The sequence below is a fragment of the Thermobia domestica genome, chromosome 4, assembly GCF_964235325.1.
Source record: "Thermobia domestica chromosome 4, izTheDome1.hap1.1, whole genome shotgun sequence".
In the NCBI taxonomy this organism is placed as follows: Eukaryota; Metazoa; Arthropoda; class Insecta; order Zygentoma; family Lepismatidae; genus Thermobia; species Thermobia domestica.
The window spans coordinates 47,789,192-47,816,239 of record NC_137457.1 but is presented as its reverse complement, the minus strand read 5'-3'; the positions used below and the strand labels follow the sequence as shown (position 1 = coordinate 47,816,239).

The window sequence follows — 27,048 nt, the reverse complement described above, 5'->3', positions numbered from 1 at the left end:
CTCATCAGACAAGTCCATAACGTTTGCATAGAGAATGTTTTGTATAAGAAATGAGTTGTTTTCTTTAGTGGCTTTCTTGAACAAATGATCTAACATACCTATGGACACGCTAAAAATTTATTTTGTCTTCATCATTATAACCACCAATATCTAAATATTTACATACACAATCAAATACAGGTTTGTAAGATAATATTTCCTTAGCAGTAGTCATGTTCGTTTTTATTCTTAGATTTTTAAAATTTATTTCATTTTGTTGGTTTTGTATATAATAAATATGGAGAAAGAATTTGATTTATTACATGATAGACTTAACCTTATTCATGAAGATCTTAAACTTTTAGCAGCACTACTAGAGAAGCAAATACTGTTAAAGGAAAAAGAATTAATAATAATGCAACAAAAAACATCTGATTTTAGTAGTGATGATGAATATAAATATGGTAGTGATGATTATTATTATTATGATGATGATGATGAGTAAGTTTACAAAAATGATTTAATTTTAATATGTGTATATGTGACTTTGATGGGTTAATCCCATAAAAGCCATGTTGTAATACAACGCGTAATATGTAGACAATGGCAGGGGTGTACAATGTTAAGTGTTGTACTAGGACAAATAAAAATGAACTGAAATAACCCAGTGAAGATAAAAATTGAAGATTTTCTATATAATAAATAGGATGAATAATTATAATAAATTTACTGTAGTAGAGTTAAGACGACAATGTAAAGAGAGGGGAATCAGAAGATATTCCCGATTAAGAAAAGCAGAACTGATAGACCATCTTAAACAACATGACGATGAACAAAGCAGAAGGCAGATTAGAGATATATACCCATTTCAACAAGAAGTAATTGAAGAACCGAAGCCAGCACGTATACCCATCAAAGTTGAATTAGAAGAAACAGCACTCAAGAAGCGTTTACAAACCATTAAAATCGAAAACACAAGAGGATATAAAGACCCAATAAAATTTTTAAATACAAGTGGAAGAGTTGCTATTAACAAAATCAAAGAGGAATTAAAATTTCACCCTGTTAATGTTAACCTTGTTTTCATTTGTGACTATATTAAAGATAAAGAAATACAAGAGCGCAATTTCAAAACATCAAACGAGAGAATATTAGAATCAACTGACTTAAGTGAATATATACATCATGCAAAACAAAAACTTCGTAGAGAAATGAAGGAATTTCAAGGCCGAGGATCAGGATGGACGTTACATCAAATTAAACACCTAGAAATCAGATTAAATAAGTATGTACCAGTAAGAGCTTCTTCCTATATTGAACTTCCAAAGCAGATTAAAGATAAGAAAGCGGTAATGAATATTCAAAATAAAGATAATTAATGTTTCTTATATTCTATTGCAAGTTATTTAAAACCTATTGATAGAACCGTTTCAAAAAATCCTCAAAGACCCTCTCATTTTAAACAACTTGTTAATGAATTACAAAAGAAATATTGTGATGGTATTGAGTTTCCTGTACAGTTAAAAGATATAGTTAAATTTGAAAAAAGAAGTAATATCTCCATCAATGTTTACAGCTATGACAAGAACTATAATGTATATCCACTTCAAATCACAAAAAATAAGCAGGAAACTCATATCAATTTATTATATGTAAAAGAAGAAAAAAAACAATCATTTTTGTTGGATAAAAAACCTATCACGATTAGTAAGAAGTCAAGTGACAAAACATGAGGAAAAACTATACTTCTGCGACAGATGTTTAACGAGACACTTTCAAAATGAGAAGCAGTTGCAAAACCATGAGCTATATTGTAAGGAGCATGAGGCTGTTAGAATAGAACTTCCTAAACCATATGACAATCAAATAAAGTTTCAAAACTATAATCGATCATTATGAGTTCCATTTACGATAATTGCTGACTTTGAATGTATCTTATGTAAGTTAAAAATAGAGCATAATTGTAGTAAAACAGTAAAATATCAAAAGCATAAGCCAATGAGTTTTTGTTACTATGTCAAGTATTCAAATGGAGACTACAAAGCCCCTGTTAGTTATATAGGTCCAGATGCTGCGAAAGTATTTATTGAAATGTTACAAAAAGAAGCAATAGAAATTATGAAAATATATAACAGAGTAGTTAATATGACCCCGCTTAGTGAGGAGGAAATAGAAGTTTATAACAGTTCGGATACTTGTCATATATGTGAGAAAAACTTGAATGACTTACCACCAGCTGTTGAGAAAAAAATAAATATACTGAAGAAGAAAATACAGTTCTACAAGGATAAAGATGATATGAGTGAAAAAATAGAAGAATGGAAGCATGACTTAAAAAAATGTTTGTATAAGATAAATAAAAATAAAGCAAAGGTAAGAGATCATGATCATTTGACTGGAAAGTTTAGAGGTGCAGCTCACAGTTATTGCAATTTAAACTATAAAAATCCCAACTTTGTTCCTGTATTTCTTCACAACTTAACTGGCTATGATACGCATTTGTTTATTAAGGAGTTAGCTTATGATACACAGAAAATTAAACTGATCGCTAATAATGAGGAAAGGTACATAACATATGAAAAATATGTAAAAGCAGGACCAGAAAAAGATGGAATAAATTTAAGATTTGTTGATTCATTTAGATTTATGTCAAAGAGTTTAGCAGAGCTAACAAAGAATTTAAAGCCAGAACAATTTCGAGAAACATTAAAGTTTTTCCCGATTGATAAACTTGATCTAGTTAATACTAAAGGTGATTATCCATATGATTATGTTGATTCATTTGAAAAATTGAAAGAACCTGTTCCATTATCTCCAGACAAATTTACAAACAGATTAACAGGAGAAAAAATGAGTCCTGAACGTTATAAGCTTCATGTGCGAGTTTGTAAAGAATTCAATCTAGAGTTATTGGAGGACTTAACTGAACATTATAACAAAACGGATATCCTCCAATTAACAGATATATTTGAAAACTTTAGAGATGTGTGTTTAAAGGCATATGGATTAGATCCTGCTTGGTATTATACAGCACCAGGCCTATCGTGGGATGCAATGTTAAAGATGACTAAAATTAACTTAGAAATGCTGACTGATTATGATAAAATACTAATGTTAGAAAAGGGTATACGAGGAGGAATCTCACAATGCAGTAAAAGATATGTAAAAGCTAACAACAAATATATGCAAGATTATAATAAGGATGAGTGTTCAACATACCTAGCATATCTAGACGCAAACAATTTATAGGGATGGGCGATGAGTCAATACATGCCTTATAAAGACTTTAAGTGGGTTAAACCATATATAGATATAAAGAACATTCCAGATGACTCAGAAACTTGCTACATATTAGAAGTAGATTTAGAATATCCAAAGCATTTACATAACAAGCATTCTGATTTACCATTAGCTCCAGAGAACATGTGTCCACCCGGCTCAAAACAATCGAAATTATTAACAACGCTTTACAATAAGGAAAGATATGTAATTCACTATAGAAACTTAAAACTTTATATGTCACTTGGAATGAGATTGAAGAAAGGGCATAGGGTATTAGAGTTTAAACAATCAAACTGGCTAAAGAAATACATTGATTTAAATACAGAGATGAGGACGCAAGCTAAAAATGAGTTTGAAAAAGATTTTTATAAGCTCATGAATAACTCGGTATTCGGAAAACAATGGAAAATATTAGAAAGAGGCAGCCCATACAATTAGAATGTGATCCTAAGAGGGTAGAAGCATTAAATGCTAAACTTAACTTTGATTACAGAACAATATTTAGTGAGAACTTGTGTGCTATACATATGAAAAAAGAGCGATTAACGTTTAATAAGCCAATATATGTTGGTATGAGTGTATTAGAACTATCAAAACTGTTAATGTATGATTTTCATTATAACACGATGAAGCCGAAATATGGAAACAATATAGATTTATGTTATATGGACACCGATAGCTTTATATATGAGATTGAGACTGAAGACTTTTACAAAGATATAGCAGAAATAATTGACCAGTTTGACACGAGTGAATACAAGGAAAATAACATATATGGACTACCACTAATAAACAAAAAAGTAATAGGTAAGATGAAAGATGAGAATAAAGGTAAGATAATGACAGAGTTTACTGGATTGAGATCAAAGATGTATGCTAATAGAGTAGAAAATAAAGAAAAGAAAAAAAGCTAAAGGAGTAACTAAATGCGTAGTTGCCAAGGAGTTGCAATTTGATGATTATAAAGAAAGCTTATTTAAAAATGTTAAAACGTATAAGGACATAAACCTCATTAGAAGTTATAAGCACGATATATATAGCATAACCGTTCATAAGCTGGCACTAGATTCCTCGGACGATAAAAGATATATAGCGGGAGATGGTATAAATACGTTAGCTTGGGGGCATTATAAGATATAAGAGGAGTGGATATAATTATATGTAGTGTAGTTTTAGTTATAAGTTTTAGATGTAAGTTTTTATGATTTAAATGTCATAAAAGCATATTCAATCTCACTTTGGGGTATCCTTCTGTGTTAAAGTACAATGGTCAGGGGTGGCTTCATAAAGTTTTGGGGCAGTTAGGGGGTGGAGGGGGAAAGTGGGGCAGAACCTACATATCTCCCCTACTAGAGTAATAATAAAATTTTCCTTTTAAACACCAGACTCGGCTCGGGAGTGAAGTCATGTCCGTAAAACTTTTGTCACATCTCACTGGAAGAAGAAATGTTACTTACTGTTCTTATTTTTGTTCTCAACTGTCAGAAGATGAGAAAATTTTACGGGTGTTTGTGTGAAGTAATACCACTTTATCTTTTACTGTCGTATATTACCTTACGAGTCGCCTTTGGTAGACAGCATTAAGATATTATGCTCGTATTTTGATAGTTGATAGAAAATATCAAAATATTGCGAAACATGCACATATTAAAGCATTAAAAGCATCGAGGAATCGTAATATCGTAACGCTGAAAAATACCGAAATAATGAAAAATATTAAAAATCGATCTTTAAAGTTTTTGATACTTAAAAATATCTATCATTCGATATACCGAAATATCGCACAGCTGTACGTGGGACCTGTCACCGGGGATATTCTTTTAAAAACTGTTCCTCTTCTAGGATGAGGTTTCCCGTAAATGTTGTAGGATTATATCACTTTGACCGTCACCTAAATGTTGTTACTCGCTACACACTCTGCACGCTTATCTCTTTCAACACGATAACACCATATATTTCAGCTTTATTAATTTGGCTTCTTTGAATATTAGAGTTAACTTATTTTAGTTATGACTGCTTGGTCGACAGAGGTGCACTACTATTCTACTGATACACAATACGTAGTTAGCCCTATCACTCCGACCAACAATCAAGGGCTGCGGCCGCTGTCTGTCCTTTGCCAACCCAGGCGTCTTACGTGTTCCCTATTCCATATGTTTGAATTAATTTAATAAATCTGTATACGACATATTAGTAAACTACGGTTGTGAGGTTGTATTTGTTAAAAGTTAAAATAAATATTTACTATTTTTAATCTAAAGAGTTCTGTTTGACAAACGATAGAAATAAATTAGTGTGAAAGTTGGATCATATCGTATGTAGTTATGTATGAATATGTGATTTGCAAATGTGCTTGTAAGTATTCAATCTTAGTCTCTTCTAGTGTACTTCTAAGCATATATTTATGTTTGTTCTTCTTCAAATGAATTAACTTTCACTTCAGACACTGGTCCCAGACCTTCGTATCTGGTGCAAGAGAAAGTCGATCTGCGTGTGTATATAGAAAGAATAATTCTGTCCCGATAAGATCATGCGCTGTGTATGTTTTACGCTAGCCTCTCTTCCATTCATTTATCACAATCTTTGTTTCTGTTCCCATCGTTTCTGGAACTACTAGTTGCAAATATATGCATATAAGTTTCTACAATTGTGATCAACGCCTCCCCTGATTTCAACCCACCTTCTAGTCTTTAACTATGTCATATGACAGGCTGGCTACTGGGAGTCGACGCGACTGCGCAAACGAACATTTCAAAGTTGTATCGCTACCAACAAGCACTGTGAAAATTTATTTGTGTGTTTATTACGCCGTACGACTCACCTCCTCTCTCCACTTCCCTTACGTTTCTCCACCCCGTAAGCAGGGCAGTGCCAATAGATGCGGAATGCGTCATATTTGCTCATCATTTCTTAGCTAGAGTGTGAGACCATCAAAAGGCAGCTAATTTGGCAGAGCATACACACGGTTTACACAAATTCTTACCTTTTTCTATAATTATTGGGACCTTCCGAATTTCGGCGAGGAGGCTCAGGGGTTTGGCACGAAGCCTCAGTAGGCTTAAAAGTTGTTGACACCAGAAAATGCCCCAACAATTTTTTCGGTCCCAACTTGAAGGTGTTAAACCATATGCAGGTACCAACAAAGATAAAATTGCAGGAAGACACACACACACACACATACACACGCACACTCGTAAAAAATCACATTGTTCACGGAGCACTTGGTAACGCATGCCCAATAAAATTACAGTTCGAATTTAGTGGAAATAACAACCATGCACAGAAACATTACAATTTCGATTCCGACTACTGTTCCAGTTCAGGTTTCGATAACACACAGAAGCAGCACGAGTATGACATTGACGACGGTGTTTTCAATTTTTTTTTATGACTATGGCGTATAGTGAAATTATTATCTTAAAGTTTGTGTCGGGTACGCCCTTTTGTAACAATTTTAACGGATTTGGATGAAACTCGGTATATATGAGTTTTCCAACATGCTGATGACAAATATCATGTTTATTTTTTACTTCAGCAAAGTAGTTTAAGTGAGATACGCCCTTTTAATGACAATTTCAGCCGATTTGTATGAAACCTTGTAAATAGGGATTTTCGAACATGCTGATTCCGACTGTTATTTTTCTCTAGTTCTTATAGTTTATGTGAGATACGCTATTTGTATGACAATTTTAATTGATTTCCATAAAGCTCGGCATAGAGGGTCCTTGAACATGCTGGTTCCGACTATCATAGTTATTTTTACCTAAGTCTTATAGTTTATGTGGGATAAGCATTTTTTTATGACAATTTTAAGCGATTGTAATGAAACTGATCATATAGAGGCTTTCGTGCATGTTGATTACGAATATCATATTTGTTTTTACGTAGGTCTTATACCTTATGTGGGGTGCGTACGTTTGAAGACAATTTTAACCGATTTCGATAATACTCGGCTTGTAGTGGTTTTCGTGCATGCTGAGTACGAATAACATATATGTTTTTACCTACGTATTATAGTTTATATGGGATTCGCCCTTTATAATGAAAATTTAAACGATTGAAAGAAATTCGGCGTATAGAGTTTTCGGACACGCTGATTACGAATACCATATTCTTTGACCTAGGTCTTACGATTTATGTGATTTATACACTTTTTAAGACAATTTTAAACGATTTGGCCGGTATGTAGGTGTTTTCGGACATGTTAAATACGAATATAGTCTTTGCTTTTTTCTAGGCCTTAGAGTGAAACTGCGGTTTCTCAGTGTTTCGCTCTCTCTCAGCTTATCCGGCATTTTGGTGGGACTTAAAATTTAAAGATTGCATTTCGGCTCTCTCACACACACACACTGACCCATGGTTTACGGAGCACTTGGTGACGAATGAGCACTTTCAGTTTAGTACAAATTACACGATTGCGCAGAATATTGTAGTTCCAACTCCCAGTTACGATTCCAGTTGAACTCAGTAGCATCAGCCGCTTGACAACATGCAGAAACTTATGGTATATTTCGCAACCCTACAGAGGTATGCAATGAACATATATTCCAACTGCAAATCTTTAAAAGCTGTGACAGCATGCAGAAATGCAGAACCGGCGCATAAATAACATAAGAAGTCCATTCGTTTTACTCGTTCTTTTCTACGACCAAAAGAACGAAGCGGAGATTAACACACACACACACACACACACACACATTTTTTTATTCCAGTCATGCCAAACAGCAAAGCTATATCCTCAATCTGTTACACTGATAGACGATATTCATTTACACTAGATTCAAAATTTTAAAAAAAAATAAAAATATTCTTCTACAATAATGGCAAATTGCACATTAATTGTAAAGCATATTTATCTCCTTCCCGTATGTCCCTGTTAAGGATGTTTACCGTAAATTATGTGATTTTTGGAAGGGTGGCTGTAGCCCAATATCAGTCACTGCCACATGCAAGGAGCATAAGAATATTAATTCTGTGACATTTGTGAATAATCTGACACACATAGGATTTTCCAAAATAAAACTTGGAATTTGAATAAAGATCCAATAACTTATGCTACACCCCCTGTGCCCCCCTAAGCCAGTACATTAACAAAATAATATAGCAGATATGAGAAACGCATACCCTTTTGCTTCATCGACGCCAAATTTCACATTAATTGACAAAAAATACCTTCTTCTCGTATGTCCCTACTAAGAATATTTATCGTCTTTTTTTTAAAAAAAAAGGGGACTATAGCCCTACATAAGACACTATCCATGCAAGGAGCATTAGAATATTAATTCTGTGACATTTGTGAAAACTCTGACGCTCACTGGCATTACAAGGAAAAAATTAAACTTCTATAAAGATCCATCATCTTACGCTTCGCCCGCTATGCCCCCTAAGGCGCTGCGTTACCAAAGCAGCATTCCAGATTTCAAGAAAGCATACTCCTTTACTACAATGATGCCAAATTTCACAATATAAAATAAAAAATGCATTCTTCTCATATGTCCCTACTTAAGAATATTTATTGCGATTTTTCTATTTTTCAAAGGGGGATGTCATTATCAGTCACGTTTATATGTTAGGAGCATTTGGGCGTTCATTCTGTGACATTCGTGATCAATGTGACGTTTAGTGACACTCCGAAAATAAATTTTGGGAATTTGGTAACACATCACATACCATCTTTTTACGCTCCTTACCCCCGAAAAGGAGGGCCTTCACAAAATAATGTTTGAGATGGCTTTTTTAGCTTTGTGAATGAGAATATATGCATTTTGTGACAAATACAACTCATTTCCCGCAAAATCTTTGCGAAGAACTATTTGAGAAAACTGCTCCAAAAATTTAACATTGAATCTCCCATAAGGAAAATGAACTTTTGTGTTTACACCCCTAAAAGGGGACTAAAATGAATAATCTCCTATTATGTTTAGAAAATCGAAAAATGTAGATATTTCTCAATAAGGGTGCTAAATGTTATATTAATAGTGTGAAAACTTCATCTTCTCCCAGTGCTGTAAAAAATTACACGAATTATGGAACAGTCTGGATGTATGTATGTATGTGTGTGTGTGTGTGTGTGTGTGTGTGTGTGTGTGTGTGTGCGTGCGATCCTACTTACCTTTGGTATGATTTAAGTTGTTTCAACCATAAATCGTACACAATGGATTTGGAAAGGAGTGCAATTTGGAAAGGAGTGCTGCTTGGGTAACTTACCTAGCACACCAATAGGTAGCAGGAGGGAACAACATATAAAAGCGATTGAAAACTTTCGATACTAGAGTTGAATTGATTGTTTTCGGGGTCGCGTAAAACAGTGGTGTTACAACCATATAAACTATTATTGGCACTCAGTGTTTTGGATTTGTGACCGTAAAATATCGAAATAGATCAATGTAATATGGATTCATAAATTTCTATCATAGTAGCTAAGGTAATTGTTATCAGTTGTGATGCCGTTTAAATACAAATTGAACTCCACTGCTAGCAGGACCCCATTAGGCCACAGAAATGTCGAAAACTCCCCCACGACAAATTGTCCCAACCGCTACACAAATGACTGAAAGTCCCACACAAGCAGAGAAATCTCCCACACTTTGAAATGATCCTGGTTGCAAGTTTAGTACGGTGAAAATAATAAAAGCATGTCCAGACAACGCTAAGATCTACACTCCAAGGGACTTGTCCACTTATCACCTTGTCCACTTTAGATCATAAGCATGCTTTTCGAATTCGTTTTAATATTTTCAGCGTCTGAAACGTAAAAGAAGTGCTACTAGGATCATTTTAAAATTGTTCGGGATTTTTTCGATTATGTGGGAGTTCATGTGACTAATTGCTTTATTTTCATTTATTATGATCTACTTGTAGGTTTTAAATAAATAATTTGGAGGTTAAAAAACTAGATTCGTTGCCTGAGTTGACTTGATTTTAAATTTAGCGCCCCGTTCAGCAGCAAGGCTATATGAGACGTGGACCTACTGATTAACGTGGATTCGAAACCACATGAGGTCCCTCCGGGAATCGGGTCTTCCACGCCAGAAGGGCGTACGCTAACCCCATAGCCACGAAGGAGCTCAACTCGTTGCCTGTACTTTATATAACTAATATGATCTTCAAAGTTGTATTTCAATTTGTACTAAAAAGTAGCAAAGTACTAACTTACAAATGTTGAAAAGAAACTACTTTTTAAAGTAATGTAGAAATTATGTAGAAATAGAGATGAAATAGTTAGTATTGATACACCCGAACAACTGTTTGAAATAGACGTTGGTGTTTCTCTTGTTGCTGACTCGAATGTCTGAAAAAAAATCAGATTTCCCTTACATGTGAATTATACCAGAAAAGTTTGAGAAATAGGTAGAAATAAATTTTGTGTGTGGCAGTGTGTGTGCAAAATTAAAAAGATATATAAGTGTCTTGGAGATATTGTGAATATAAATATGTATTTGCAAATGTTGATTAATTGTGAGACCTGTTTCTTCTGGCAGTTACCCAACCTAATTTGTTTATAACATTTAGAAATTTAACATGCTTATAATAACAGTATTAGAGTCAAGTTTAGAAAATCCACTTACATATAAATTTAAACTGTTTATTGGTTATGTATGTGTACTAGGTATACAATTTTTCACACATATTTACTTCAATAGGACATATTGTAAGTAAATATACACTTGGAGACAACAGTAATACTGTGATATGAAAACTGTCTTCTTGTAAAAATATAATTCGATAATGATTTTGGAGGATACTTTTAATACTGATAGTATGTGTATAATCAGAAAATGTGTATTTCTTCTAAATTTCATAGGAAAAGAAATATAAATACGAAAATTAGAAAGAGTAAAACAAAATGTTGCTAATCGACAAGAAAGTTTCATTTTCTTTGTATTTTTCTTATTTACATAAAATGTTCGACGTATATGTAATCGCCGATTATACACATCTAAATTTATAACAAATACCGGTCGAATTCGTTATCAAATTATATTTCTCTAACAACATATTTATAGACATGCGACAATAATCTTCGACGTGAGTGCACGTAAACTCCCAACTTGAGGAATTTTGAGGAATCTTCACTTAAATATTCCCGAAAAATATCTTCCTGGGAATTTACACATCATAACGTATGCTAAAATGGGCCCTTGTACGGCCCCTTTCTGATATGCTGACAAAGTTTAAGACTCGTTTATCATCCACTAAGCACATTTTCACACACTTAACACATCAGAAATGATAGTGAAAGAATATGAACACATATACCAACCTATTATTTTAGCATAACTAAAATTATATAAGAATCTAATAAATTATTATGAGCACCTTTCAACAGTTTAAAAGCAAAAATTGAGCATAAGAACAGTAAAAGGAATTAAGCGCATTTTCCTACCCTATATTATGAAATAGTACAAGAATATCTTCACCAATTTTTCGCAAAAGCACGAGCATAATTTCAACCCCATGTTACCAAAATAAACTTAAGCAAGAGCACGAGCACGTTTTCAACCACTATTTAAAGGCAAGGAATTTGTACAGGCTAAGAAAACTGTCTTAAATAACTCTATTAATTGTAAATAGAAATTACTAAAACATTTCGTCAACCAATTTTTACCATAGCAGAGTTTACACTATAACTATAGATGTGTGGTTACGTTTTTATGAAGGACTACAACACATTCTCATGACACAGTACAAATTATTTTAAACGGAGACTCTGTTACGAAAGGATAAACCACACTTTTTAACGCTTATTTAGCATAGCAGATGGCTTTATTTTATTACAATTTTTTTGAGTATCTATTTAGCATAGCACAAATTACACAAGAAAATCGTAAGCCTTATATCGACCCCTATGTAACACAATTGCACTATCGAGGCATTATTTATTCACTGCAATTTATCATAGTAGAAATTATCCATCCATTACAAAAGATAATAATCTGATTTTTAAACCTTACAAAATAGATTTACTTTGTCTAAATTACATTCTATAGACCCCATTTTGGACACGCTTTATATAGATTATTAAATATGTGTAATTAGAAATTCATAGAACATAAATATTCAGTAAGAAGGTACTGAGTAAGTTACTTAAAGTTTGAATTTGAAATGATCGCACTAAACTAAATGAAACTATAAAGTATAATATTGCTCTCCTTCGCTTATTTAAATGCTACATTTTTATTATATGTATAAAAAGATATGAGGCTGGTACACATTTTTGAGTTAGCTAAATTTTGATTTGAAAATTTGGAATACAAAATTGGTCCGCAAGTTCTGTAATGACTCTTCATCGCTTATCCGAATAGTACATTTGTGCTGGTTGCTACAGACATCCGACAATTGTAGAGAATTCTGTGTTAGTTAAAATACAAAATTGGAGATTTAGCGGCGCATGAAAATAGGCAATTCAAATTTTAGATGATCAACCTTAGTTTCTTACATTGGTACAAATTGTCTTCGGAGTAGAAAAAATACAGAATTATGTGCTAATTAAATTTAAAATTTGAAACTGTCGCAATACAGGCAATTGAAATGTTTAAAAATTTAAATTGTTTTCGTACAAAATGAAAATTTTTGAACATTTTGAAATGACCCCTCTTGGTTTATTTGAGTGACATATTATTTCGTCTCGTAGGACAAAAATGTACGAAGTACTACGAAGTTCCAAGATGTCGCACTGAAATTAAATATTTCAATATCAAAGAAACTTGGAACTAGTAGAACTAGTGGTAATGTAATGGTTGTAATTGCATCAGCTACATAAATATTTTAAAAAAATCAAGCTTGTAAATAAAAGGAAGAAAATTAAGAAAGAAATAAAGGAAAGAAATTTTTAAATTTGTTGATTGAACTACTTGCTTCTACATAGATCCATTTCACGAACTTTGCACAGAAAGGAATCTTGAAAGAGGATGAAAAAAGAGAGAAATATAGACTGACATAGAAACATTTAGGAAGAGATTCCTGGTATGTTAAATAGGGTTTGACAAATTTGAGTTGACTTAAGACAATAAGAGTTGACTTAAGATCTCAGCTTTTTTCATATCAAATCTTTGTGGTCCTTACAATGAAACAGCAAACAAAATGTCAACATGTTGTAACAAGTAAAAAGTTAAAATTTAACCTCGAGGTTCACAACTTTTGGTGTATATAGTTGTCAATGTAACACTGCTAAGTCCGTAAATATAATTTAATATATAGTAACAATTTCGAGTTATACAATGTTGGATATTTGATCTTTCAAAATTTTTCCCGTATATAATAGTCAATGAGATTTGCTTTGTTTGGATACAGAATTTTAATATGTAGTACTGTTTATGGACTATACAAAATTAAATATTTTACTTTGATATCGAGGTCAAAATTTTTATGTTATATAGTAGTCGATGATACATTGACTAATGTAAAAACAGACTTTAAAGTGTTGTACCGTATAAGAAATTGTCACAGTCAAATACTTCATTTAAAACCTCTACACCAAATATATAAACTGAATTTTAATATGTTTCGTCCTTCACATCTGGTTTAATATTTGATCTTTGAGGTCGGCGTTCAATTTAGTTCTGAATTTTAATTTATTACACAAGTTATGTACGGTTAAATATTCGTCCTTTGACTTCCGACCTAGATAGTTCATGTCCAAAAGAGGCTCTTTAGAATGTAATATAGTCTAAGTTAAATAAATATATATTTAACGGGTTTGAGAAAAGAGGCCATAGCCTTTTATAAAGGCTGTATGCTTTTTGTTATGTTAAGTAAAGATTGTAGTACATTATGATCAAACGAACGATAACTATTTATGAATACTATGTTACTATATAAATTATTCGTAATAGAAAAGCTGCGAATCTAGTTAGTTATTCCGGTATGATCCTCGGTTAGCAGTATAATCCTATCTATTCGACCTTGTTTCAAGAGGGTCGTCTTCTTATTTTGATGTTAGTACAAATATATTAATAGGCGTATGGTAGTGACTATGACATACCGACTAAGTATTGAAATTATTTGAAAATTTTGAATGAGATAATTGAAAATGTTGGTAAAACAATAAGGAAACTTTATCGTTATATGACAATATCAGTCTTATTCTAAATGGTACAAGAATGTGTGGAATTTTCATTATAGTTACGAATTTACAAGTATATACTACAGGTTATTTTTAGTGGAAAAGCTTAATAGTTCCAATTTGTACTCGAAACACAAACATTTAATAGCAAAGCTAATAAATCGTCGTTAGTTACACAGTTTGAATCTTATTTGGTTGATTATTCTGGAGTTCAGCTTTCTTTATAGCCTGTAAGCTACATGAAACGAGTTGTATTGCCATTACAAGTTTTGCTTAATTAGTATTTAACATAAATGTATAATATACCGACGTTCAGTCTAGACGCCCATTTAAAATGTTATTATTAAAACAAACTTTTGTCTTCGATTGATTCGTTAAATATATACACATATACAAGTGATTTCTTGAATTATAATTATATAAAGGAAATATCTATGAACTAAGGATAATATCATTAAAAACTGAAAAGAATAAAGGATGTTGTAATCGAACTGACTATATTACGATTACAGGATTAGTTGTTAGCCTACAAGCTAATATGAGCACACGTTGAGAGTTACGTCAGTTGAAATATAACTGACTTTAAAAGACAATGGAATTCAACTCCTTTTTCTTCTTCTCTTTTCTCATTACTGCATGGATGGATCATTTTATTTGTGCGTTGTACCTGCTTCCATTGTTCTTTCAGCAACGGAGAAAAAATCAACAAGAAAGCACATTCTTACCAGTATAGATACCATAGTTTCGAATTACTTTATGATTATGTATTTCACTAAGACTCATGACCTGTTTGTAATATGTGATTATATAATTCCTCACAGCGATCTGGATATTTCTATTGAAAACCGTGAATTAACTATGGACTTTTTGCTCAGTCTAATAAACATCCTGTTACAGTAGGTGGTCTGAATATAAATTTCCTTCTAACTGATATCGATGACCAACTCAACCTATTCTTAAATACGTATTATTTAACATGAATGGTCAATGTACCTACAAGAACAACTTATCATAGTCGTAGCGTAATCGATCAATTACTTTATAACAAAAATATATATAAACAGCACAGTTAGAGTCATAAAGAGTGGTTTATCGGATCATTAAGCTCAATTATTTCATTTAAATCTTTTCATTGTATAAAAAGCTAATCAAAACACACTCGAAAGTAAATCCGCATACACAAGAATTTTTAATGAAACGAATATCTTCCATTTAAATTTTCTACCTAGTCGTGAAAGCTGAGAGGAAATATACATCAAAAAACCTTAAAGGAAGCTTGTAACATTTTCCATGACGCATACACTCGTTACTTCAATGAGGCATTTCCTAGAGAACTTTGCCCAATTTCAATAACAAATAACAAAACTTGGATAGCTACAAAAATAAAAGTTTCTAGTAAGAAAATAATATATTCAAATTTATCATATAAGAGATTTCAGTTAACAAGTAACATGACAGGGTACTATATAAGCTATAAAAAACATAAAAATAATTTAAAATTGGCAAAATATAATAAAATCTGAAAATAAGACCGCAAAATTACGGAGGATAATTAACCATGAAACATACTAAAGAACGAGTAATTGAAGAAAACATTGACACTGAATCAAGTAGCACTCTTACTAGTGATCCATATACTATTGATATTCTTTTGAACAATCACTTAATGAAAATCAGAAAACTATAAGTTCAAGTAGTCAGCCTCCTTCCGAGCAACTATTGTTTAAGAAAAAATCAAACCAATTCCTTCTAACAAGAAAAAATCAAAACAATAAAATAATCAAGACTGTCTACATCTACGGAACATGAGATTGAAAAAAATCCGTCTTTGCTGAGCGATAAACAAGAGCGCTTGGCAACCTTCCGCTGCTGGAATGGAAGTTATATTTAACCTCAAGTTCTAGCACGAAACGGTGTTTCTTCACTTAGCCCTTCTGACATAATTATGTGAATTTATCACGTTAGTAAATACCTTTCAATATATCTTAGCACATATTTTACAGTATGACATACTTACATTTTAGGATTTCCAATCTTCGGTACTCTAAAGAATATTAGCGTTCTTTTACTAAATTTTGAGGAGGGAAACAATGGTGAGATGACTTCTGGAAAGGATATAGTGTAAAGAATGTATGGACAAAATCCTAAGAATAAAGTAAACCTAGGCAAAAGTTAAAAGCCTAATAGCTAAATTCAGTAATGCATGTTAATCAATTTTTCCTAATATGGAAGAAAGTTTCAGTGGAGAATAATTCTAAACATAATTTCAACATAAACTAATCCTAGTGATGACGTAATAGAACTTATAATTATTTTTAATAATATTCAAGTTTTCTACTAAATGAAATATAAAAAAAATACATTACCAAATTCACGAAACGCTGGCAATAATATAGAAAGCTTCTTCCACTCTATGTGCCAACTAAGCAACTGATGTATTTCTGTAAGGTAATCAATGGTGTTACAATAGAAAATTACAAACAAGCTCAGTTCACACACAAATATTTTGAAAATAAGAACCAAAACAACCATTCAATTCTATTGTTATATATATTATAATTTACATTTCTCTATGTAAATTATATTTTATGATTACTTTGCAAATCTTGTTTAATTAGAAAAGAATGTTTCATAACTCTTCTCTGTAAACGAGAAATCGACATAACACAAAATGTTATATTTAGTATTAAGAAAACTTAAAATGCAGATCAAAGATTTACAAAACCAAAGTCATCCTAAGCATGTTTGTTTTCTCCCACGAACAGGGATTTAAAACCAGTAGTCCAGTGAATAATTAGGTTTTGGTTGCATTAAGTGAGGTAGTTTTCAAAACTTGACAAACCTGTGTATTAGATCAACTAAATAGCAAACTACATTTCTATCATAGTCAGGTTTCCGCTAGTGCCACGATCTTGGTAAAATGGCGCCTATACCAGAATCCTCCTAAAATAGCGTGATAAAATTTTTAAAAAACTCGGATCCCTTACATTCTAGCTCAAAACATATTATTCTCCAAAGAAAGAGCATAAAATTTGCTGTAAAAAAGGTTGTTGCGAAATAAACACATATATGATTATATGCCACCGAAAATTCTCAGTACTGAATTATTTGGTATTAAAGAGATAAATCCAAAACTATCATACACACACAGAGACAAAAAAAAAAAAAAACAGAAAATTAACGAAAACAGTGACCTTGTATGATTGTAAGCGGTAAAGCAAGTTACCAGTTATAGTGGCAATTACTGCAGTCTATTTCCCAAAACAGATAACAATGTTATTATAATATGAACAAATTTAATAACAGAAATACATATGAAATCGAAATAATATTCGACTTCACTTAAATCTGTTAAATACATCTCAGCAGTAGGTAACAAGTAGTTTTAAGCTCTTTCTTCAAGGTTTTGTTTGATAGAGGACAAAAGGAGTAAAAATCCCCAGACCAAAAACAATAACGGTTGTTAAACTAATAAAATACTATATTCAAAGAAATTAATTTCTTTATGTGTTTTTTATGCTTCTTTTGGTAGTTAAAATTAACTGGTTACTTCAAATAGGTTACCAAGCAGCTACCCCAGCACTTAAATAGCTGTTAAGTCAAAAGATATGACCTTATTTAAAATTAATTCTCATTACTTTTCTTTTCTTGTCAAGAGAATATAATATGAAAAAGGAAACAAGTATAGTAGTATTCTAAAAGACTTAAATCTACCATACAAACCAGCGCAAACCACTCATTTTCTTTTCTTTCCTTATTCATTTTTTGCCTCAAAAATTTGATTTAAATAGAAGTTAGAAGATTTTAGTGGTTAGATTTCGCCAGAATCTCCAGTAACCCATACTATGGATAAACCTCAGTCGTTCTTTCCACTATGTTAACACAATTTCATTTCACCTCCCCATATTATCAAGTCGCAGCAAATTTAGAACGAACTACACCCAATTCATTTATTGGGAACAATATGCCTTTTGTTACCTGCACACTCCAGAGGAGCATACAGACACAACCAGCGCCATGCCGCGGAAAGTATGAGAACTTCCAAGGATAGATAACTCCAGGAAAACTGGCAAAATATTTAGAGCTATTTCTCTTATTGTCATTTAAAATGGAGATTTTATTAACAATATTTTGTAACAAAAAGTTTATTATTCGACTAAACGCAACAAGGTCCTATACAGTTTTTGAAGAATCAATAGTTTAGATGAAACACTCCTAGCAATACGACATTTCTTGTTTCGTAAATACAATAAGGTAATTTTTAGTATATCTCTCATACATTTACTCTTCCCATATTTCTTAATGCAAATTTCTCTAAATGACGCTTTGTTTATTTCCATATTCCAAGGCAATCATTTACATTTCTTCAAAATGATATTAGATATTTCCTCCTTTTTATACTTTCTCTTCCTAGTTGTTCATTACAATCTCTACTACCAGGCTCAGTCTGTAAGCTATGCTTAGCAGCTCTTTTATACTCACCAATCATGCATACATATTATCCAATATCAGCGTTAGGGACTTTTATTTATTTATTTACCTTTTTTATTTACTTATAATGTTATTTTCCATGTTTTTTTTTCTATTGTTGTAAAGACGCACACTCTTTGTGTGCTTGGCAACATTACCTTATCAACAATATTGACTAATGTGGTTTATTCTTTTCTGTTTCCGATCTATAGCTTAAACCTCTAGCTAAATTCCAAACATTTCCTTATTTGTTCTGTTAATTTTACATTTCCAGTTACTATTACGCTATTTGCACTTACTTCTTTCTACTCAGTCTATCCAAGTTTCTTTTCATTTTCTTCAAACTTTCTCTCTGTTTCACATTAAATTTCTTTCACTAATTTTCCAGTTGTCTCATCACTTCTCTCACAAATGTTGAAAACTTGTCTTTAATTTCCAGTCTTTTTCAGTCTTTTTCTTCTTGTCTTCCACTTCTTTAGTTCTCCTTATTATGGTGTCCCACGTGAGCTGCCTTTCTGCTTTCTTGATCAGCTTTTTATGTCTCACTGATTGATCCGAAGACCTGTTAGAGTGTTGTTCTTTTCCACATACTTCCTTATAAACACTATGTTCTAGCTCTTGGATATCTATTTCCGCCATCTGACCTTCCACTTATCTATTCTCCTTCTCAGCATCAGATGTACTTCAAATTCAGAATTCCATCCAAGATTATCTCTGGTAGGATTAAACATCCACTACTCCAATTCCTTGCTCCACACCAACTTGGAGTAGGCATTCAACACGGTGCTGAAGCGGCAGCACATACAGCACGTATCCATTACTCATACCATCACCAAAAACCCAAAGCTTTCTTAAAAATAGATTTTAGGAATGCATTCAATGAAATAGAGAGGTATACAATGCTATCTGTCGTCAAAGAAAATTTTCCTTCGATATATCCGTATGTACACCTAATCTTTGCTGAAACCAGCAAGCTAGAATTTATAGTATGGCAAAGATATTATCTTATCAGAAAGAGGAGTTCAACCAGGTGATCCTTAATTCCAGCATTATTTGCCGTAACATTGCAACCTATAGTCAATAATATCAAAAGAGACTTAAATATCTGCTACCTCGATGATGGTGCAATAGCTGGAGATCCGGCTATTGTATTAAATACTTTGAAAACGATCAACACACAGGCAGCTGCAATTGGTCTGCAACTAAATTTCTCGAAATGCGAAATCAGCTTTCTTGAAACTACAAATGAACAAAAGGGTACACTGTTTTCGAGATATAACCAAGTAGCTCCAGGTATCCAATTCATGTCGCCATCAAACGTTTTCCTCCTTGGAGCTTCTACCTCAGCTGAAACAATGACAACTCTATTAACTGAGAAGATTAACCAGTTACACATATATTTCTCACAGATATCATCAATGTCTGCTCATTCTGCCTTTTACTTACTAAGAACATCATTTTCCATCCCAAGATTATTATATATCCTGCGATGTTCACCTTCATGGAAAGAAGAGGATTTATTAGAAAGGTATGACAACAGTATAAAATCTGTTTTGGAGTATATCTTAAATTGTGTCCTTGAGGATAGCACATGGCTTCAGGTATCTCTCCCAATTAATCATGTTAGATTAGCCATTTGAACAGCCTTAGATTTGGCTATTCCCACCTTCTTGGCATCATTCTACGGCTCTCAATGTCTAATAAAATCACATCTCCAACAGATTAGCAATCTCCACTGGGATTCTGAAGTTCAAGATTGCTCGTCCACATGGTAGTTGTTTGTGGCCTCCGATTTATCCGACTTCAGTTTCAGGGCTAAACAATCCACATGGGAAGAACCTATCATACAATCAAATTCTTCATTTTTACTACAGTCTTCCGACAACACAGAAGACAAGGCCAGACTGATAACTGCATCGTCCATTGAGGCAGGTACTTTTCTCAAACCTTTGCCCTTACGTCCTCTAGTCCTTCACCTGAATGATGAATCTTTTAGAATAGGAATTGCGTTAAGACTGTGGGCAGATATTTGCCAACCCGATAAATAACAAGCGTGCAAAAATTCTGCTGACAAAAAAGGACTACATAAAAAGCACAGAGAGACATCCTTGACACTCGAACTACAACGACATCATTGTGAGAGCACTCATCTCCGCAGGTGTACCGGCAATAAAGGAGCCAAATGGCTGTAGTAGAACAGATGGAATAAAAGATGGGATATCCTTAATTCCTTGGAAGAAAGGTAAAGCCTTAATTTGGGACTTCTCATGCACAGACACTTTTGCACCTTCCTACCTTCCTTTCTCTTCAATCCAGGCGGGCAATGCAGCAGGTCGGAAAGAGATAGAGGAAAGAAGAAAATACAACCTTATGGAAAAATATAAATTCGTACGAGTTGCAGGAGAATCCGGTGGCTCGTAGGGAAGGGAAGACCTAAAAATCATAAAGCAATTAGGGAAACGCATCATACAGTTATCCGGTAATGAAAGAGCAACCAGCTTCCTAATCCAAACAGTAAGCATGACGGTGCAGAGAGGTGATGTGGCTTCAATACTACGAACCGTATCTCCTGGTAAAGTGCTGGAGAAGATTTTCTTACTTTAAAAACAAGAGTAATGTGTGCAGATTGTTGCATACTAATTATTTTTCGTTGCAAATGAGCTAAGTGAAGGATGTTTTTCTGTATTGAGAAAAACATAAACCGTCCTGATGTTTTGCATACAAACTGAAACAGATTTAAAATACAGGAGAAAGAAGGGATATGATAAATATTACCATTTAGACACCGGGCCCGTCTCGGAAGGTAACTCATGTCCTTAAAGTTAAAAGTTTTGTGACATTAAACTGAAAGAAGAAATGTTACTAACTGTTTTTGTTTATGTTCTCAACAGTCAGAACAGGAGAAAATTTTACGTCTGTATCTTTGAAGCAACAAAACGTTATTTTTTACTGTCGTAATTTACCTTACAAACCGCATTTGGTTGACACCTTTAACATAGTTTGGTCATATTTGGTAGTTGAACGATACTAATATATATAGTGCACTAGATAAAAATATACTGAAATTCACAGGTTTTCTTTATTTTTTCGATTATGCAGCTTGGAGTTATAAACTTAAATATACGTAGCTACTGTCCTCTTACAAAGCGTCATATATGTTTTATAGCACTACAATTTATAAATATACAAATATGATTTTTCTACGATACAAATCCACAACTATATAAATTTGTACGATTGTAGGTGAGTATCTGGGATTGGAAGGTTAACTTTGAAAATATCGAAATATTGCTAAAAGTGAACCTGCTGATTAACCCTGGCAATCGAACTACATGAGCTCCCGCCGGGAATCAAATCCGCGTTTTGCGCCTAACGTGTATATGTCTGCTATATAACAAAATTGCCGACTTGTGAGGTGGAAATGACCGGATCAGATTCACAATCTACAAAGTTTTTTTGAATTTGTATCCGAGATCTAGAATTTAATCTAAATTGGAGAATAGTTTTTGTGTTTCATCGTGTTAGTAAACAAGTAGTTACCAACCTTTGTCAAACATTTTAATCATATCAATATTTGTAAATGAAAAGTATTGGTGAGATAACGGAATAGAACATTTCTTCACAGGCAATTTCAGTGAAATTAGGGTTGCCATCCTTCCAGGGTTGGCCGAGCACTTCCGACGTTATGTGATTTTTCAATGTTAAGACTTCATTAAAATTATTTTTGAGTAGTCTGACATTTAATCATATTTCTATTGGTGCAATATTTTGCTTGAAACATTAGTATGTTTTTCAATTGTTATAGAGAATTGTCCTTCATTGTTTTTTTTAAATCAACTCATTATTAAGATTGATTCTCGGAAACTGTCGAAGCCGAAACTTCAAATTTGATCCCATCTAACTCAGGAACTAACAGCCTGCACATCATATTTATTTCATGTGAATAAAATGTTATCAAGATTTCAACCATGCCAAGTAATTGTATGTAAGTAATTGTATAAGCATAGGCGTATAGCATACAGCCTAGTCCTAATAACCCATTATATGTTCCTTTTCTTATATGAGTACTTAGTCTCTAATGAAAATTTAACTCTTGTTGAAGAGTAGTTATTGGCATTTTACTGAAATAAAATACCACTGGAATTTCCAGTGAACTTCATCAACTTTTTTTTCCGACTTTAGCAGTACGGTAATTCAGTGAGTAAAGAATGTTTTCTCTAATCAATACTTAGAGTATAAACGCTAATTAACACAGTCAGCAACGGGATCGGTCAGTGTTCTAAAATGTACGTAGTTTCACACATGAATTATGAAGAATTCTACAAATACTTGTTCCAACAACATAATGTATTACTTCGGTCAAAAAATGCTGGCTGGGGCAACTACAAGAACCAATGCAGATTCAACATCATCCACACAATTATAAGGTAAAATGTTTTCAAATTTATATGTAAAAAATCCAGCTTTTAAATAAAAAGTCAGCAATTCTTTGAAAGAATGTCCACTGTTTGAAAATTTCGCTGTAATAATCTTACATAATCGTAGAAGAAAGAATGAAGTGAGAACAAATATTGACCAGTTGGTAAGTGTATTTATATCCTATAGCCCAATCAAAACATGAAATGCAGACTTCTTACTACCGCATCAGCAAAAAAAAAAAAAAGGAAAGAACCTAAATAGACGATACGAATAGAATGGCTTCGAGCATAGCCGTCAAGGATTTATCTAAATTTGGTATCTAAATTTAGTTCTCAAACGTTCCGAAAACGCGTACTCCCTCTTCATTTGGAAAAATAAGTGTGCGGACTATCTGAAAAATCACATGAAATTAAAAAATATACTAATTAACGTTATCACTGACAAAAAAAAACATCAATAAAAATAGTAAAATAAGTAATTTATTCTAAGATATATTATTGCTTCCTAAAAAACGAAATTTCAATTGAAAATACACTAACTTTCAAGACTGGCTTTTTAAAAAAAGGAAACCCACTTGATAAACAATGTTCTCAAATATGGGGTCACTAATGTGAGTAATGAAATTCTTTGTATTTTTCATGACGCATTGAGATCTTTGGAATCAGTTCTATCATCATCAATCTTAGGTCCGATTACACCTTAAGGCGACTTCTCTTTAAGGTTTTAATACTGCGAAGGGAAGAAAAGGTGTGCTCACATAAGTAAGTTGTAGGGAAAGGCATCAAATGTAGCAATGCTCTTTTAGACAACTCTTCATTCTCACAACGCACACACAACCAAAAGCTACAAAGCTCATTTTCTTTGAGAACGCTTTTTCATGATGTATCGCACGATAGCTCCAATAGATGTTCTCGTTCGGTGTTAGAGATCTTGTAGAATCTATGTCTTGAATTTCTACATTAGTGGAAGGATTTTCAATTCAACTATTACCAAGGCAGGGACGTTTTCTCGAAAGCTTGCAGCTAAAAGTCTCAAGTGTTCTACAAGTGTTTTATGGACTTCGGAAAAAAAATTTCAACTGAAAAATCAATAAAATCCTTGAGCACTAGAAATGATTAATAGCTACTGTTTTGTACTCGTACCGCCCACAGCTACAGTTTTTTAACGTTAAAAATACTCTTGCATAACTGATGTGAGTTCCATTTGTAACGAGATGTTTATTTAGAGTTTAAAAAAAAAGTAAATCAGCTTCACATTATAACAGCGCCAACAGCGGAATTTGTGCGAACTATCTTCCTAGGTTTAATTTCTGTCTATAGGCAACAGCACTTTAGCTGTTGAATCCAAAGGTAGAAGTCTGAGCTATCCTGAGTTTCGAATTTTGTTCGAAATGGGTAAAACCAGTTAACCAGTTGCTATTTTGTATCTTGAAAGCATAGTTCTGAAAGTTAAAATCTTATTACGTGATATTATTATATTCTAAGAATTCAATTGAGGATCGGTGTATGTGTGAAATAAGTTATAGTTATTTGGTGCTACGTTTAAAAAAAAAGTGTGTTTCTATTTGATCCTGTTAATACATGTTTTGTGTGAAGTTCCATGCCTATAGTATGCAAATAACAAGGAGGAATATTGTATTCAAAATATTGGTGAGTTAATTACTGTATTTATTAATTATAAAGAAATAAGTTTGATATAAGTAACTAAGAATTGTTCAGATTTAAAAAATTCTTACAGATTATATGTAATTTTCTAGGAAGTTAAGGTTATCTGCTTATTTGCTGGAGAAATATTTGTCTATTGAAGTAGCCACTTTGGATGGAATTCTTTATTAGCAGTCATTATATGTATTACTTTATTGAATTTGTTATAAAGTTAATGAATAGAACAAAGAATATTATTTCCCGATTAACCATACTATTAAGTATATTTATGAATAGTAGCTGCATTTGCTCTAATATTTTTGAACTCAGGATTACTATATATTTAATTAACATTGTTTATGCATTAAATAATTTAATTTCTGAACCTGCTATACGTTATAAGTGTGGATGTGCCCGAAGGGTACATTTGTTCTACCTAACGACGGCTCCATACAATCACTTGTACGAGTAAAGGGTTGAGATTGCGTTACACAAATTCAACAGCTAAAGTCTTCCTTCTTATTTTTCATTAGTAGAAATATTATTATTATAAGTAGTAGGAAGGATAGATTTGGGAAAGCAGGTTCTGTTTTTCATCTACATGAAATATAGTATTGCTAGCACCAGTGTAGTTAATTTTGTTACGATACACGTATCTAGTTCTTACTTGTCAGGATATCACTTGTTTGGTAACATATCGGCTGTATATAGAAAGAATTTTGTGAGAGTTGAGTTTTATATATTGCGGAGTTCGAACCAGAAACATGTCAGATACGAGTAGTGAACGTACCCATCAGGGCCAGTTAAATTTAAATCATTTTCCCAATGGAGATAGTGGTTTGATAATACCTAATCCATTAAATCCTTTTTTGAGGGAGCAAGATTTTTCGTTTTTAGAAAACGAAAGATATAGGGACAGTTACTGTAGGGCAGTTGAGCCACAAACAGCTGGTAGTTTATCACCGTTGTTAGATTCAGATACCAGCAGTGTTTACACTTCGACCATGGCAGGTGCAACGACTCACGATTTGAGGAATGAGAGTGAGAGCGTTGCGGTAGGTCAGTTAAGGCAAACTGGTTTCAGCGCACCTGTGGTAGATAAGAGCTGTTTTGCTTTAAATGAAAAAGACTGTTGGAAAATTGATAAGCAAATCAATACAGAGAATGAACGTAGTAAGCCATATTTACATAATTTTATGCCGTTCTCTGTGGATATGAATAAATTAGCAGTATCAGCTGCCAATGAGAATTTTTCGGAAAAAATAAAAAGAATCCCTTTTTGTGATGGAACTAAAGACGAAATTATTTTTCTTTTCTTATTAGAGATTTATAAGATTATGAAACTCAACTTGTTCCCGAAAGAAGCTTTGTTTATTATAGCTTTAGGAAGGAGTAGTGGCCTTATCAATCATGAGTTATCTAATTTGATAAAGGGTTCAAATCAGTGGGTACATATTAGTTACCTATTGTATTCAAAATTTGTGACCCCGATAGGTAAACAACAAATAGAACGTAAATATATTTATTGTTTGCAAAAGCCGGAGGTTAATATAGTATCTCACGTCGAGAGTGTGGTGGATAGTTATGTGATCACACACGGGAGAGAAGATATACAAACATTAATTGACATTCTTTTAAATGGGATGAAGCCTCAAATACGTTATGAACTTTTTTAAATATAATCGTCCAGTATCTCTAGAATTTGTGAAAGCAGAAGTGGAAAAATATGAGTTACATCAGCGGAACTTAATTGTTTACAATAGTTTAGTTAAACATCAACAAAAGGAAACAGTAGGAAGAAAAGTAGTCAGTGCTATTTTTGTCAAGGAAATCATAGAGTTTCTCAGTGCCCACATAAACTTTCTCAATGTATAGCTAAGTTGAACATTGAAAGCGGTGAGCGGGTACGCAGTGTTACAAATAGTGAGAGGTCCCGGGTTCGTTCCCAAGCAAGTAAGGTCAATAAAGGTCCAGTTAATAAACTTTCTTCAAACTTTAAGGAGGTTAAGAGTGAGAATCCAAAAAAAGGAACATTTAAGAACTTCATTGCAGCATTTGTCAATGCCTTTATTATGGGGAAACAATTAAAAGGAGGACTTGACAGTTGTAGCTCAGTTTCCTTGGTGAATAAACAGTACTTTGAGAAGTGGAATAAAACTTTAAATAATCCTGTGCGTGTCTATGAGCAAA

At 32.9% G+C, this 27,048-nt stretch overlaps 1 long non-coding RNA gene across 1 annotated transcript in view; it reads right to left on the bottom strand.

Annotated features, from left to right (window-relative positions):
- LOC145682749 (uncharacterized) overlaps positions 1-27,048 on the bottom strand; it is a 1,030,881-nt gene that overhangs the window by 445,742 nt on the left and 558,091 nt on the right. Inside the window, exon 4 of the long non-coding RNA XR_014130952.1 lies at positions 16,693-16,767. This is a non-coding gene — a long non-coding RNA (uncharacterized LOC145682749). The remainder of the gene's footprint in view (positions 1-16,692; positions 16,768-27,048) is intronic.